A 15803-nucleotide genomic window follows, 5' to 3' on the forward strand; every position below is an offset into this window, starting at 1 on the left:
CCTTGCCCAGGATTTGTTAGCTCCTCTTGTTGATCTAGACTGTGGGGAAGGTCATCATCTTCTCTCACCCCTGATCCTCATCTATAAGATGGTAACTACAGAGCACGTGTTCTCAGAGGGCTTCTGTGACGAGTAAAATAAGAATGTGAAGCCCACAGCCTGGCACAGAGTAAGCCTCAGGGAGTGCTAGCTCTTTGAGTTAATACTGTCACTTCACACATTTCCTGTCACTATTGCTCGAATATTATTATTAATATACTTCAGAAATACTGTTATTAACTATCTAAGCCCTGAGTCACTGGCGTGTGTGTGGGGTCTTATGCCTTCCCCTAAGCTCACTTGAATATTTCACTGTGGAGTTTTGTGTTTTCTATTTTGCTTCATAATAGGTGACAAAAAAGCCTCAAGTGAAAAAAGCACTGACTCTCTCATTCTCAGGACAGGACCAGCTGAGGAAAGGGACAGTCCCTAAAAGGAGGTTTATTCCTCCTGCTTTCAGAGGAGTGGCTGGTAGACTGATGGCTCTTTTATTAGTGAAGGTAAGTCATCCTCTCTTGTAAGAGCCTTTATTGTGAGAGTTAGGAGCCGAGAGGGAGGCAAATCAATCCTTCCATCATTTGGGGAAGGGGAGATACTGAGGACAGTACATACATTATAAGGCTTTTTAATCTTCTGGTGTCTAAGAAAAGAAGGGAAAAATCTGTTGTTCCATTTTATGTTTGAACCCATGCTCTTCTAGGCTTCTGGTGCCTCTGTTTTTAACCCTTAAGACACTATATCCTTACAATCATCTTGTAAATAAATATTGTGCTACATCAAAAGAAAAATATAACTAACCCCATATTAGAGCATCATAGACAATATGTAATCACATATTTTCTCAAGAGGATGAAACAGAAGAGAAAGGCAAGTATTAATGCTAGTGTATATGTGACGGCTGCCTTCTTCCACAGTCGGTCTTTAGAGGCTATCATTTATGACATGTCTGCCGTGAGTGAGCTTTCCCTTCCCTCCTCTGTGCCATTTGCTGTCATGTTCAACCTGGAATTAGTTTGGTGTTCTTGCCTCGTTTCCTTAGGAACCTTTCTGAGGAATTTGTTACACAGGAAATTATCGTCCCACAGTTAAGAAAGCAGTGCTACAGATGAACAATGTTTTGACAGAATTTTCAAAATTAAATTGCATACCATACCTTAGCAGAGTTGAAATAGCTTACTGTATATTTTCCGGAGAACGTTCTTTACCATCTAAACAGGGAGTATGAGAATGAAAGTTGATTCTATTTTTCTTATAAAAAAATCAGAGAGTAAACTTTTCTTCAGGCAAATGATCCAGCTGTCTGGGGTAACATTTAGACATGAGATTCAGAATCTTTTTAATTACACTAGTTAATTGTTTACCCTTTATTGCATCATTAATTGCCAACCTTGTTGGACCAGTACTCTGAAGACTACTCTCTCACAGCTTGGCTGATAAATAAAGGCAGGATTCATTCATTTTTTTCCCCATATGCTTGACATTGATGGTAAGAGCTGTGCAGTTATTAAAAATATGTTAAAAATTCAGTCTCTTGCTCTTTGGCTCAAATATAATGCAAAAGTGGTCTAATTGACTACAGTTGTCCCTTGGTATTTGAGAGGGATTTGGTTCCAGGATCTCCATGGACACCAAAATCTGTAGCTGCTCACATTCCTTATTTAACATGGCATAGTATTTGCATCTAACCTATGCATATTCTCCCATGTACATTCAATCCATCTCTAGATTACTCATAATACAGAATACAAAGCAAATGCTATATAACTAGTTATTAGGCTGTATTTTTAAAATTCGTGTTTAATTTTTATTGTCATTGTTATTTATTATTATGATTGCTATCATTATTATTTTTATATTTTCCATCCTCAGTTGAATCCATGGGTACAGAACCTATAGATATGGAGGGCCAACCATATTAAGTTTGAAATTTCTTCCTCAAAGTTTCCATAGTTTTACAAATTTATACATTAGTGAATGGCATTATTAAAAATTTAAAAAAAGCTTTAAGATACTTTAATACATTTAAGATAGTATGCAAAATACTGGAAATTTAAATACTCTTATGAGAAAAAAGTAAAAGGATGTTATGGAACAATACCTTTACATGGGAAGCATTATCATGGCCTTAGGTAACAGGTGGTCAGAAAACTTGTCCTTTCTCTCAGCATTTTAACTAATTGGTTGAGAAGTTTTTGACTCATGACTTAATCTGTTTCCCCATTGCTTTAGGACATCAAGTATCTTGTTTTTAACAACTTTCTGATGGAAAGGATTGAGAAGGGGGATGATGATCATTGAGCATGAGTAAAACATACATTTAAACATGGCACACAAGAAAGTAAATATATTTGGTACTTCATGATAGGGAGATTTGAATGTAGAAGATCTGTTTTAAGAGATAGAAGTAACAGTGTAAGACAGCTAGCAGGAATAGTTTTCCAAAAATAATCCTATAGGTGGAAAAAGAAAAGAGGAGGTGAGTTTTATCCCACAAATGCACATTGGACAACAGAGAGCTTATTTTGAACCGAGTGTAAAATTATACCAGTAGTATTCATATGCGTATTCACATCAATTAAAGAAAGGTGTGGTATGGGTAAGACACTGTGCAAGTCACCAAGTCTACTCTAGTGAGCAATGTAGACCTTATTCTTGTTCTGGAAGCAGTTCAAATTATTCATCAGACGTGTCTTCGTGTGTTCAAAGTGGTACGTTAAAGGAGGCGCAGGGACCCTCTGAGAGGGCTTCACCTAGCAGGGGCCCTCTGCACAGAGAACTTCTGGATGGGTACCATTTGCTAGGAGATTGGGCATGTGTGTGGGGCACCAGAGAGGCCAGGGGCCACGTGAAGAAAGGAAAAAGTGCTGACTAGCTCCATGGTAGAGTGTGAGGGAGGGGAGACTACAGATGCCAGCAGGCACTGTGCTGCTAAAGAAGAAGAGATTGGAGTGTATCCAAGGGCAATGGGAAACTACTGAGTGCTCTTAAGAAGATGCAGCCTATGATTTGTTGCTTTTGAAAGATCACTTTTCTGCGGCTTGAACTGGGGGTCGGGAGACAGCAGCACTGTAGGAAGGAAGGTCAGGTAGGAGATTCTTGTAATTAGTGAGACAGAGGAGAGCAGAAGTCACGCCAGATGGGGCCTGTAAGGGTTGAAGGAAGAGGACAAAGGGTTCTGGCTGCCACAATGCACAGGACTGCATGGATGTTAATGAAAGGAAGAACGAGGAGCTGCGAAGGACCGTGACCCTTCCAATGTAGGCAAGTGAGCAGCAGGTGGTATCCTTCCACAAGACGGGGAGGCAGACAAACAGGTTTTTGAAAGGTGATCGTGTGGAGTTCAGTTTGTACATATTAGATTTGAGGTGCTTGTGGGATCCAAGTGGGGTTAGAAAATCTTCAGTATATACCCAAAATATGAATATTTTATTTATATATGATCTATATATAAATATATTAGCACTAATGTGCAAGTATATATATATATATTTATGCACATTCAGTATATATACAAAATATTTACATAAGATGAGATAAAGCTGAAGTAAACAATATTTTAAAACATTTTTGCCTATGAATGATATAGAATATCTTTGTTTTAACTTAAATAGAATGGATTAAATATAATAAATGTTATATTAATAACATGTTAATTATCAGCTTGAAGTTAGAATAATAGGATTGAATATCCATCATGATTTCTAAAATCTTGGCTTAATATTTAGGATAAAGTACTTGGAAAATTTCCTTCTAGGTTCAGTTCATGTCACAGTTTGGTTTCAGTACTGGATATAATAGTTTAAAAGACTATCAAAAAATGTGTGGTTCTAAATGGAAGGACAATATGGACTTTATTAAATCATTAGACTTTATTTTAATGAGGTCCACAAACTATGAAAAATTTTTTCACCTCAAACAATTGAAATGCCATTTTTGAATTCCCATCTTCCTTAAACTTAACTATCTTTACAAACTAAAAGAAAGTTGAATTTTTGCCTCATTATCAAATGAATTTAAACCGAGGCTAAACTCTGGAATATTTTGAAATGTGTTAGAAAGTTCTCCGTCTGCGTCTGGGCAGAGATGAGAGGTGACATACATTGTTTACAACAACAAAACCCCAGAGGCTGCAAATATGCACAAACATCGTGTTACAAAACGCGCTTTCCAAAGCTTAAATGTCTTCCCTGAAATCAGTTACTGTAATTTCTACCTCATCATTATATAATCACCTTTCTCAGAAGTGCAATCGAGTATGTTTACATTTCGAGCTTCGTCCCAGATTTTCTACTCTTTTTTCTGTTGAATTACAGCGCTAGTCAGAAACTTTAGGACCTTTTTTTTTGTATTTCTTTTTTTTAGAAAAATAATTTATTTGTACGTTGACCTAAGCCAAACCAGCATAACTCTGCAGGACCCAAGATGTTGTCATGACTACGTTCCATCTCTGCAAATCATTATACAGTGCTGCTATATTTTAATATGTTCTTTCTTTAAGTTATAAATAATTGCCAGTCTTATTAAGTGCTGAGGCTTACTTTTTAAGTGTTTGAATCTTATTGGTTTATTCAGTTTCTCAGGCCACAGTGTACATGTATGGTAAAGTTTATTGTTAGCAGTAGTCAATGTTTATCCAGGGGTCAAATAGTGTTCTTGATCATTTGAAGTTTTAAACTGTCTGTTGTTCAGATCTGGATGAACTATCTTGGTTTTTACCTTGAAATGTGGATAATGAAAGTTGCTTATTCAGAGTAGGAAAAGTGTCAGCATTGCAATTTCTTCTTGATTTATGTGTTTCTATTTTGAGGACACTCTTCAGTCCCAGTTTCTTTGCAGGAATCTTTTACAACTCTGGTGTTATGAGGAGATCCTTTAATCCACACAGCCAGAGTGAGGTCAGCACTGTCAGCCCACGCTCTGTGTGGAACATCCTGTTTCCCTCAGGAGTCCCATTTTTCATGTAGGACATAGGATTATCTGAGATAAGGATGCTGTGAAGGATCCCATTTTAATCCAAATATTAAAGATGAGTAAGGTTTAATTCCATTCATAGCTTAATACAAAACGAACAGGAAAACATCTCAGCACACACACATGCGCCAGTGGCACATCGCGTTCTTCAGCCTCCCTTTGGAGGCCTGTGGAGCAGAAGGAGCTTAAATATATGGGAAGGGGTGAGAACACACGGAGAGGGTGTTTGGAGGGAAAAAGAGGAGGGATGGAAACACTCAACAACAAGAATACTCCACTTCCCCGAAATTGATTAAAACATGGCCAAAGGGCTTGAATAGATATTTCTCCAGTGAGATGCACAAATGGCCAAAAGACATGAAAAGATGCGAAACATTTCTAATCATGAGATAAACCCAAATCCAAACCACAGTGAGATACCATTTCCCAGCCATTAGGTTCGCTGTCCCGGAATCAAAAAATAGCAAGTGTCGGCAGGGGTATGGAGCGATTGGAACCCTTGTGCGTTGTTGGTGGGAATGTAAAATGTACAGCCACTGTGGAAAGCAGTATGATGGTTCCTAAAAAATTAAACATAAATTTTGTATGTAGAAAATTACCTTGATATTATTCTTAATATATTCAAATAAACACGACATTGAAAGGAATGAAGGATACAGTGGTGGTTAGCCTTTGGAAGACAGATCTTTGGGTCTGCACAGTGTGAAGTCCCCATCTTTCCAACTGGAAGATCATTCATCAAGTTAGATTGCTTGAATGCACGAGAGGCGGTAGAAAGGGAAATGGACCAGAGACAGCTGGGCCGAATTGTTCTTAGTGTCGTTTTCCTACTTACTTAGTGAGGGTTCCAAGGGTAATAATGGCACTCTTGGGTTATAAAAAGGTAATCTTCTGTAAGTTAGGATCGTGAGTTAGGGTTGGCATCTGTTGCCAGAGTTTCTTGTTGTGACTTCCTGCTAAGCCCGAATGTGACATCAATATCCTTTCAACATAGTGATAGTACGAATGAACTGGAAGTGGTATACGTCTTTGGTACAGATGATAGTGCATGAAGAGAAATTTTAAAAATCGAATGTACCCTCCTATTACAATACAAAACTTAGACTGCTGTGAATAAGTAATTGTAAAATGTATAGAAATGCCAACTTCACTGACAAGGAAAACCATGTAAACCTATCATCCGTGCTTATGGTCCAGCAGAATTTTCAGACATGAGTAAACTCATGGTCTTTTTTCCATAAATGGTTCTGAAGCAACAATAATACTTAGATTTTCAGTTAAATTAAATATCAGTTATCTTAAATTTAATTATTATCAATTATAATAATATTAAAATACAAAGAGGAGGTTCTCTTCATAACATGGCCCTTAAATATCAGTGCTTTTGTCTGAAAGAATTTGAAGATCTGATTTTATTTCACCACTGGAAAAAAAATCATGAGATCCAAAAGTTATTTCGTTTCTATTGTGGGAATATATTATGTCAACATTTAAATGTCAGGTTCTCCATGGTATTTTTAGTCTAGAAAATTTCTGGAGCATGCAAATAGTTATTATGGTGTCTGTGGTATATTTGATCAGAGTTACAGGCTTTGACTGACCAATGCAATTAGAAACTTTATTGGTTACTGCTCAATATTGGTGTTTCCTAGGTATAGTGTAGAACAAATGTGGAAGCTAGATGTGGGGTATACTTGTTTCACATCCATGTCATTCTCACATCCTCCAAAGTGCTTTTTCTTCACTTTGCTTTGTAAAACTAATGGGTGATCTCTCTGGTATTTCCAAATGCCTTTCACTCAGACATTTGCTTGTTTACTTTTGCTCATTTGGCTAGCTGTAACATGAAGTGCAGAGAAAAGAGGGCAGGTTCATGACCCGGCTGTTTTTGGAATTCTTCTAAGGTGAGACAATGGATACAGGTTTTGTTGAACTTTGGGTCAGAAACGAACAAACCAACAAACAAAAAACAAAAACAAAAATAAAAAACAAAAACAAAATCTAATTGCTTAAAGAAATGTCCTTGTGCAGGTAATGATTCATGTATAACCAAAATGATGAAATTGATACTGTCCCCCCAAACTGATCTGAAACCGTGTTTTTATTCATATAGATCGGGGTATTAGTTATCAAGTGAAAGTACAAATCCACATCTGTTTTTTATAGGTTTTGAGAAGATGAACATATTGTTAAGCCGTTATTGTTTTATCTGCTTCTCCAAGCAGAAATATATCTTCTCTGAAAAGAGATATTGGATTGGAATATAGCTAAAATAAAAATCACGTTTGTTGCTGTGGGAGATTTGTGTGTGTGTGTGTGTGTGTATATTTTTTTTTGATAGAATTGAATGAGACTCACTACCTATTCTGAATTTCCTCACAGTGTTCTCCTCTTTGAAAAATAAAAGTCAGTGGCTCAACTATAAAAAGCACTCTATTTTCTGAGTGTTTTGATTTAATCAAATTAAATGAGACGAGTTATAGAAGCACACATTGATGTATGAATGCGGTTGCAGCTGCTGTGCAGTGCCTGACCTGAAGCCTTTTCCGTGCTTCTGTGACGTGGTTTATGCACTTTACCGTAGTCACTGCAGATTAGAACCGCACGCAGTGACGTGGATATGGGCCAGATAACAATAACAAAAATTTGGAATGTCAGTGCTACTAAAGGGAGCCTTCACTCAAATTACTCATAAAAAAATTTCAAAAAGAAAGATAAGATTGCGTGGCTTAATAAAAGTGCTACCAGCGCTTTAAGCTGAAAACTGCCCAAATGAGAAATAATGTGAAATCAAACTCACAAATCCCTTTGGTTTACTCTAACTGTGAGATCCCTGTCACCTGTGAGTATACATTGGCACAGCCAGCTTCAGGGCAGAAGTAGGTTCTGACTGAGGGACAAAACGCTTCCTACCGCCGACGGCTGCAGTTTTGTACAAATAAAAATACAAGAGTATAATATTCCCAGAACAGTTCTTCTTGTCATTTTTGTGCAAGAAGACATGTTTTTAACTGCCCTTTCGAAAATTTACCCAACTTAAATTTCCTTAATATTGTAACCAGTAATTATAATACTGCTGTTTTTCAATTCGGTACTCCATTGACAAACATTGGATGTATCTCATTTTTAGGTGTCTGTGGAAAATAAAGCACAGTGTTTTTAATAAAATGTTCGTGGAATAAAACTAGATTATTGATTTGTGGGGCAAAGATTGTATCTATATTAACAAATATAAAAGCAAACAAAAATGAACAGTCATTTTTTCAAAGCAGATGGAATGAGCTGATCTAGAGGTGGCTGGTGCCTGCTGGCCCAGGAAGGTGGGTTGGTTGCCTGGATTCTAACGCTACCTGATGGCCAGACCCCTGTTGGGGTGTTCGTGGGAAGCACTGTATTTAGCTCCTAGGAGAGGGTCTGTTTGCAGCAATCCTGCAACGAGCCCTCTGACTCTGACAGATGCTTTTCCTGCATACCTGCGTGGAATGATCTGAAGGAAAGACATAATGAATTAACAGGGAATCCTTCAGATCCTTCAGGTCGGATGAACCATAAGCTAGCTAGAAGAAAAAGAGCAAAGAAACACGCTAAGTAAACCTGCAAGTTTAGTTGAGAAGACTACAAGGAGTGTCACTTTAAGAAAATGCCTTAACAGATACTGCACAAATATTTATTTTTGCGTTTCTAAGATGACTCAAATAATATTGATTTGATTGGTTAAAACAAGTATATTATTACAATATTTGTGGTTTTAGGAGCCTCTAGTCATAAATCCCAACACAAGGGATTGTGTTCAGCATACAGCTTGAAAACCTAAACCTAGTAGGTGCTAAATGTTGTAGATAAATGAATGTACATGGACCAGTAGTCGAAGGCATGCTGATTTCACTTAACATGCTAACTTGCTTTCTCTCTCATAATTTTCTACCACTTGTGTAAGGACTTGCTTTTCTCATAAACTAAGAGGATGGAGCACCTACCCTGTGTCAGGCAGGGTGCATAATTCACTCCATATCTTTTCCCAGCAGTTCTTTGAGGGCAATGATGCCTCTTGTTCCAATGAGAAAACTGAGGCTAAGATAGTTCGATGTGTTTCCCCAAGGTCATGTAAACAGGGAAATGAAGCAGAATATTTAATTGAAATGTTTCTGAATCCAAATCCTGCCTCCTCTTCAGAAGGAAAAGTTCTTGTTGTGAGTTGACTGTGGTCTTCTCCGCTGGTCTTGTATATGTTTTATGCAGACAGATTTCACTCTGACGTCACCCATTGTAATGCTAAAAGGAGTCTGCTAAACTTACTGAAAAGTGTTTATAAGCTGCATCCTCTTTTTCTAAAACATAACTTTTTATTCTGCTTCACCATTCAGCCTGGAGCCCTGTAGGCATCTTCCTCGTCATATTGGACTGTTATACATGATGCCTCTTTTCTGCTCTTTCATGCCCCTCTCTTCTATTTTAAGCATGCACACGCTATTGGGTGGCCTTGGCAGCTCTGGAACTGCAGGCATTCCTGAGGAACACCTGTCAGCTTGTGTTGTTGGTGGAGTGACTTTGAACTCTGGTGGGAACCACACACACACACAGACACACACACGTGCGCACATGCACACACACACGCATGCACCTATGTTCTGGCACCTACACAGAAATGGACTAAGTCAGAAAGACCACTTTTCAGAGATCTCAGATGAATGTTCCCTCTCTCTTTCTCTGCTTTTCCTCAATCTAAGGTATTCTTCTCCAGGCTTCAGTAATGTGGCTCCCTTTAAAAGACCATCAGCTGGATAGTTTTATTCTTTAAGAAACAGTAGTCGCTATAAGGCAGGGCATAGTGGCTCACACCTGTAATCCCAGCACTTTGGGAGGCAGAGGCAGGCAGATCACGAGGTCAAGAGATCAAGGCCAGTCTGACCAACATGGTGAAACCCCATCTCTACTGAAAATACAGAAATTAGCTGGGCATGGTGGCGGGTGCCTGTAATCCCAGCCTCCAAGAGGCTGAAGGCAGGAGAATCGCTTGAACCCGGGGAGGTGGAGGTTGCAGAGAGCCAAGATGGCGCCATTGCACTCCAGCCTGGGCAATAGAGTGAGACTGCGTCACAAAAACAAACCAACAATAAATAGTACTAGTTATAGTCAAAATATGGATACGTTATTGGCCTTTGTGATAACTGCTTATTAAAAATTTATGAAGTTTCTCTTCACAGATTTTCATGGGTGAAGAACTTTATATTAGTGATATGTGGAGTTGATTATGTTCTACAAGTACAGGAATTTATTTTTCATATCTTCCCCACTTTTATTATGAATAATATTTCCAGCAGTTATTGAGCGAATGTTCTCTGTGAAGTGCTTTTTCTATCATGATGCATAAGAATTGAGGCCTAATTATGGATTGAGGCAACAGATCAGATTAAGGACAAAAGATTCTGATGACAGATTATGTATCCATTCTTTAAAAATGAATGAGCATCAACATTTTTTTCTGATGTCATATGACATTTGACATGAAAAATGTCATTTCACCAATCAAATAGCATTATTCATTTAGGTTGGGTTAGAGAAGAAAAATTATGTAGAGACACAAGATGTTTTAGTTAGAATGCCCTTTACTCAGACATCCAAAGCAGACCAACATTCTCACTTTATAGCTGAGGGAATTTTGGAAGGTAGATTTCACATAACCTATCACAGAAAAAAACAAAGCCGAAGCTAGTTAGTAACAGTCCAGAACTCCTAACTATAACTCATTCCAAATTTTGTTTACTTTATATTGTTTTAAGAACTGATAATTGTGTTTTATTTTTATGAAGCTGCTTTATTATTAGTAGTATTGCCTTTCCTTTCTAAATATCCAAAATACTATTGGAATATAAACTAACAAGTAACTAAACAACAACAAAAGCATTGTAGCTCCTAGATTTGTGGTTTGGGATCATGTCCTAGTATTCGGGAAAGGTGGAAAGCATTTTATTACTTTATCTTCTACTTTCACACATCTGGCATTGGCCACTGAAGTGGCAAAATGAAACTGGTAAGAGCAGTGGTGCAAAGCAAACATGATTTATGACTACACCGCTACGGAAGAGCCCAGTCCATACTCACTGAACACCACGTGCACCCACATGCTCATCAGGATTCTCATCAAAAATGAGCTGCACTTGCAGTTCTGGCTTCTTCACCTGGAATTTTGTGATTACCTGTATTCGTATAGACGGAATGGGGGAATCTCCTACACATGCATAATGGAGCTGAGAGACAAATGATTTTCTGTCTGAATCAGTTATTCTAATTCTTCAGTCTGGATTACTACAGGCCAGAATTTCCTGTCTAGAATATCAGACTCATGATTTCTGTTCTTCCCTTGATTTTGGGTTCTCCAATCTGAGGACTGTTTCCCCACGCTTTGTACTGATGAAGAATGAATTCCATTACAGCCTTAACAATCCAACCACGCATCATCCAAAATACAAGTAGTCAAGAAATTAAGGGAGAAAATAGCTTAGGGAAATTCACCTATTCATAGTTTTTTTCCTCATTACTTTCCTCCTTCCACAAGTACTTATGGCAGGTGCAATGTTAGGCACTAGAGTCAAAACAAATATATGTAGGGACCACTTTGGTATGGTCCCTATATTAACAGTCAGACAATTTTGTGGTAAGCAGATGGATGGAATTATGTGCTTACCACAGTTATTTTGATATGTGGTCAATATAATGCAGAAATATTCATTTGTTTATTCAACAAACATTTATTGAAAGCCAGCCATATACCATGAGCTGGTACACAGGATAAGAAAAACAGGAACAGCCTTTGCCTTTAAGGAATGATGGGGACTAATAATAATAATAACAGCAATGGTAATATTGAACATTTTCTAGATGCCAGCTCTACAAGAAACACTTTACATATATTAAATCATTGATTTCTCCCAACAGCCTTATGAAGTAAGCATTACTATTATCCCCATTCTATAGATGAGAGCACTGAAAGCAAGCAGGTTAAATCACTTGCCCACTATCACACAGCTAGCAAGTAGCAATAACCGATACTCAAACTCAGGCTGTCAGGCTCCAAAATCTGTATATACTTGTCACACAAACGTATATAAAATTGTGTCAAGAGAGGAGCATGAAAGCTCTCTGGAAGGTCATGGAAGACTTCTTTGAAGAATTAACCTTTGAAGGATACGTAGGGCATAAGTTGGAGAAGGGAGAGAGAGCACCAAGGCCTTCTGGAGAGGGAGCAGAGGCCATGGGGGATACTGACCAAAGCCAGTGAGACCAGAGCACAGAGGACCTTGGCAGAGGTGAGCCTGGAGAGGTATGCAGAGGCAAATCCAGCCGTGGATACTTGGCCATGGTGAAGAGATGTGCCTTCAACCTAAGAACACTGGGAAACTGTGGAGTTGGCATGATTTTGCATGGAGAACAAATGCTGGCTGGGGGCAGAGGGGCTCCTGACAGATAAACTGGGGGATTATTGGACTTACCCAGGTGAGAGAGGATGGTAGTGTGAGCAGGGGTGGGGATGGCGAAGTCAACAGTTTGGTGACCACAAAAAGATGGAGCTTTTAATTGAATTAGAGTTCTCTGTTGCAGAGGAACTCAGCAGAGAAGTAGCAGCCACACTAGGCCTGAAAGGCAGGGGTTTGCCCGACAAACAAGGAAGGTAACTGACCATTCTAAATAGTGGAATGAGGTAGACACTGATGAGAAAATCTGGGTAAATTGAACTGTTGCAGTAAAACTAAACAAATGCTCTTGACAACAGCATTTCCCGTGGTCAGCCATGTCCAAGCACATCTACAGAGATTCGCATTCTCAGCAGACCTCAGCAGTACCTGATTATTTGTTATGGCCACTGGCAAGCACATTATTAAAACCCAACTGAAGGGAGAGCAGACTTTCTCAGAAAAATGAATTAATATTCACACCCTCAAAATTTTGGTGTAACTATAGCGGCTTAAGTGACAATTTCAATCTTTGGGTTCATCTTTTAAGCTGAGTTTTTCATTGTTCTTTTTATATTTAACAATTTTCCTAAATCTTCATATCTTTTCAGAATGCTAATTCAACTTATCCATTTAATTCTAGTGCCAAAATTTGGAAGATTTTCAATCACATTAGTGCTGGAATAAAAAGAAACATGAAGCAGGTTGTAAAAAGAAGGATCTCAGCACTTTCACAGTATTCACGATTTATCAACTGCAATGCTGAGATTGTACATGGCTGACTACTTCTATGCTGTAATACATTAAACTGCCTATATGATAAAGCAGTAGTTCTCATTTCTGGGTGTGTAGTGGAATCCTCTATAGGCTCGTTAGACCATCGATTCCTGTACCTCACTCTCTAGGATTTCCGATTCAGTAAGTCTTACATCGCCATTTCTAAAAAGTTCTCAGGTCCTGCTGCTGCTGCTAGTATAGAGGCCAGGCTTTGAGAAACAGTAGTGGAAAAGGTGGTCTTCTCCCGCCTGGGTGACAGGGCCAGACTCCATCTCAAAAAAAAAAAAAACTTTTGCATGACATCGGGCAACAGCTTGGGTTGGAGGGATGGCAGAACTCCACCACACAAATGCATTTTCATAAAAAGGAATGGAAGTCAAACTGGGCTTTGTTGTTTTTGCTGCAGAAGGTCAGCATGATGACCTTATTTCCTATCTACTCTGGCACTTTTATAACAAGAGGCTTTTTATTAAGTAAAAAGTGAGCTAGCTTTCTAAGGATGCATGCTTCTCAATGATACCCATGTACATTTTCTGAGAGAGAGACATGGTTGTAATTAATCTTATGTTCACAGGACAGCATAGAAGGTATGACAAAAGGAAATACGTTTATATATCACCATTGTCCATATCTGTTGTAATTTTAAAGTTATTTTGGGGATTATATTGTGCCATGGCCAATTAACTCACATACTCCTTCTAAAATACCTTTGAATGTAAACATTATTATATAATACAGATAAAGTGTTTAAAGGTTTTAGGAAGAAGAACCATGACAGTATTTTACAAATAAATTCAGGGATTACCTTAAAATCTTACTTTGTTGTTAACATAATTAATGGTATGACATCATTTGGATTACACTAGTCACCCTATTATGTACTCTTTGTGTCGTCGGATCTCATCCAGAGTACCACATTGTATTTAGTTGTCACATCTCCCCAGTCTCCTCTGGTCTGACAGTTTCTCAGTATTTCTTTACTTTTCATGACTTGACAGTTTGAACAATGCTCCCCAGCCATCCTGTAAAATGTCTCTGACTCTATATTTGTCTGTTTTTTTCTCCATATTAGACTAGGGTGATGGGGTTTTGGAAAGAATTCTGCAGAGAAGAAATGTCCTCCTCATACATCATCTCAAAGGGTGCATAATCTCAACATGGCATTACAGCCCTCATGGGTCATCTAAAAGGGCACGCGATCTCAACATGGGTTACAGCCCTCATGCATCATCTCAAAGGGCGCGCAAACTCAACATGGGTTACAGCCCTCATGCGTCGTCTCAAAGGGCGCCTAATCTCAACATGGTGTGTTACAGCCCTCATGCGTCGTCTCAAAGGGAGCGCAGTCTCAACATGGCGTTACAGTAGCATGACTTTTAGATTTCTGCCTAGAAGACATATAACTGCAGGAATCATTACTGATGCTAAGTCGCCGTACATGCATAATTGTAAACATTTGAGCACATTGGTATTTTCAGTAGTTGAAAGGTATTGGGGTATAAGTCCTCAGCAAGTCAGGTAGACAATTCTTTCTTGTAAATATTGCTGTAGTAAAGCAAAATATGGTAAGCTATGTCAAGAAAACTACAAGTAAACAAGTAAAAAATAATACTTAGGCACTGAAATACTTTTAGTTCTTAAGAAAACATTTGTTTTCAGCTCTAGAGACCAATTTTTCCTGAAGGGCATAGGCAGTGATGGATGCACATGCACATATTATGACGAATTCATGCTTGTGTTTCTAGTTTGATAAAATGCTAAAAGAGGGAGTATGCAGAATTCATTGCTATGCATTTTGTCCGCATGTATGAGAATGAAGGTAGCACCAAATGATGTTTGCCAATACCTGGAATAAATACACGGCAGCGGCATTTTGCTGCCGGGTTTCCAATGTGGATTATGGACTAGATCATGAAATAACATCACATTTTGCCAAATCAGTGTCTCCTATGGTTATTAAGCCACAGACTAGAACTGGAAAATCACTGGAAGCAGCAGGCACTGTGACAGAAATATCAATATAGTGAGGACTCGGAAACATGTATTTTTCATTAAAATGTGAAGCATTTAAGCACAAAGGAAAGATTTATACAGCAGATAAGAGGAAATAGATTAACTCTCCCAATATTCATTTGGAAATTGTCATTTAGGCTTTTGGACTCCCTAAACACCATAAGCTTCAGCCTGGAAGGTCTTGAAAAAATAAGTTTGCATGTCAGTACCTTGACAAGGTAGATTAGGAACTGCAGGTAGCAAGGCTGAGGGCAATTTCAGTCTGCTTGTGTGATGTACAAAAAGAGTTTGGGATAATCCATCCTAAGATAATGTCAGATCTGTGTGTGCATTCAATTTTAAAAATATGAGTGCAATTCAGGCAATTGGAGACAGTCATGCTCGTGAAAATATATGGTTAGCAATGAGTCCAGCTGACTATAAAATTTCTTTGGAAGAACAGGAAATGTTTGCATTCAGAAAACATCACAGAATGCATCATCCATGAAACATCTATTTATTGATCTCTTACCTTATGCAGAATACTATCTGTGGCACTGTAGAGTATGCAAA

General features: G+C 38.3%; 1 protein-coding gene and 1 long non-coding RNA gene across 2 annotated transcripts in view; both read left to right on the plus strand.

Annotated features, from left to right (window-relative positions):
- Positions 1–15803, plus strand: part of FAM155A (family with sequence similarity 155 member A) — a 703478-nt gene that overhangs the window by 34848 nt on the left and 652827 nt on the right. The gene's annotated exons all lie outside the window — the stretch shown is intronic.
- Positions 351–15803, plus strand: part of LOC117063524 — a 47961-nt gene continuing 32508 nt past the window's right edge. Inside the window, exon 1 of the long non-coding RNA XR_004428969.1 lies at positions 351–539. This is a non-coding gene — a long non-coding RNA (uncharacterized LOC117063524). The remainder of the gene's footprint in view (positions 540–15803) is intronic.

Source organism: Trachypithecus francoisi, unplaced genomic scaffold (assembly GCF_009764315.1).
Source record: "Trachypithecus francoisi isolate TF-2019V2 unplaced genomic scaffold, Tfra_2.0 Lachesis_group18, whole genome shotgun sequence".
NCBI classification, from domain to species: domain Eukaryota; kingdom Metazoa; phylum Chordata; class Mammalia; order Primates; family Cercopithecidae; genus Trachypithecus; species Trachypithecus francoisi.